Source organism: Xiphophorus hellerii, chromosome 19, assembly GCF_003331165.1.
Source record: "Xiphophorus hellerii strain 12219 chromosome 19, Xiphophorus_hellerii-4.1, whole genome shotgun sequence".
NCBI lineage: Eukaryota > Metazoa > Chordata > Actinopteri > Cyprinodontiformes > Poeciliidae > Xiphophorus > Xiphophorus hellerii.
In genome coordinates this window covers 300787-302528 of record NC_045690.1, presented here as the reverse complement: position 1 = coordinate 302528, position 1742 = coordinate 300787, and the positions used below count along the sequence as shown (strand labels likewise).

The window sequence follows — 1742 nt, the reverse complement described above, 5'->3', positions numbered from 1 at the left end:
TATATGTACATATCAGGGTAATAAGTGAGTATCACTGGACAAATTATTATGATTCTTGAATTCCAGTTGGGGGGGGGCCGCACAAAATCTCTCCAAGGGCCACAGATGGCCCCGAGCCACACTTTGGACACCCATAGCGTTTGCTTTGGGGAAATCACAGTTGGCTATGGATTCAACACAACTTTTTATAAATTGTGTGATGCTGAGAGAGCTCAGATGCACATTGTCCTCCATCTCTTACAACTACTACCTGTCGTCTTCTTCATAGTTTCCGCCAGTAGTAACAGCCGGATGTTGATCATGTGACTCGTGTGATGCAAAAAGTGTTTCTGTTGCAGTTTTGCAGAGTACAAAGGTCAAGAAAAACTACATCCTATTAAAAAATTTCAGTTTTTCAAAATTGCCATGTTCCCATTAAGCAAATTTATTTTCGCAATTTCAATTGGTGAAATTTTAAGGTTAATGAAAACGCAGCTAGTGACCACATAATTTCACATATTGGATTTAGGAAAACAAATTTGCTTAATGGAAACACAAAAAATGTTTTAGAATTAGGTTGCTTTTCAAAACTGCAATGGAAACACTTCTTACGCATCACACGTCATGTGATCAACAACCGGATGTTACTACTGCCAGAAAAGATGAAGAAGACAACAGGAAGCGGTTGGATGATGATGACACGGCATGTTTTTTAATGATTAATACGATTTATGTGACTTTAATTACATTTTTTATTCAATGAAAACACCACAACAGTAAAATTTGTGTGCTTTTTCTTTTTTTACATTAGTGGAACCCCGATAAAGTCTTGCAGACATTTGCAAAGCAGAGCTTTGCAGCAGAACATAAACTCCTCGGGTCGCAGCGTCTCTTACCGTTGGAGCAGGGACTGGAGGTGCAGTGGTCAATCTTTTTCTCACAGTTGAATCCTGCGTATCCAGTGGGGCACTGGCAGAAATAGCCTCCATCAGGGTTGTCGGCGCAGCGGCCTCCGTTGGAGCAAGGCCCATCCGCACACGTCATGGCACTTAACTCGCAGTTGTTGCCATAGAAACCATGAGGGCAACTGCACTTATATGTGTTTTCTGAATCCTGAGTGGGGGGAATAATAATCACACCGGGTTGACGTCAAGATTTTTCTCGCTGCTGCATCTGCAGCTATACATCAGATATTTTTTTAGAGGCTTCTTTGGTTTCGTCTGAATAAGTGGAGCAGGTGCCAGGCTAGATTTAGACGTTCATTTTTTCCACACTTACAGTGCAGCTTCCCCCGTTGCGGCAGGGGTTTCCAGCACATTCTAAGACATTCTCCACCGACGGGTAAAAATCCTTTAGTGCTAACCATTTCCTCGATGCATGATGTTTTCTTTAAACAGTATCCGGCAGATTCAGCTGTTTATTTGACTCTAGGTGCTTCTTGATGATAAAGATCCACTTGGGTTATTAAAATTAATATGGTCAGACCTGAGGGGGAGGAAGACAGGGATATGGCAATTCCGGATCAGCATGCGGCTAAGATTGATTACACAGCAGTTTCACCATTGGACATCATTCAAACAGCGACGGGTATAGGGAAAAAATTTATGGCTGAATTGGATGGTTCAAACGGCTAAAGAAACTAATATTGGGAACTGCATTGCATGTGCTACAGCTAGACCTCATTGTATACTGAACCTGCCCCATTACACTTGGGAGATAGTTGGGGTTTTAATTGCATGCTGAGACTAACAACTGAGGCAGAT

The 1742-nt window shown here is 42.0% G+C and overlaps 1 pseudogene; it reads right to left on the bottom strand.

The window, feature by feature from the left end:
• The window catches only part of LOC116709180 (delta-like protein A), a 4969-nt pseudogene extending 3461 nt beyond the window's left edge, over window positions 1–1508 (bottom strand).
• Window positions 1509–1742: the final 234 nt, after the last annotated feature.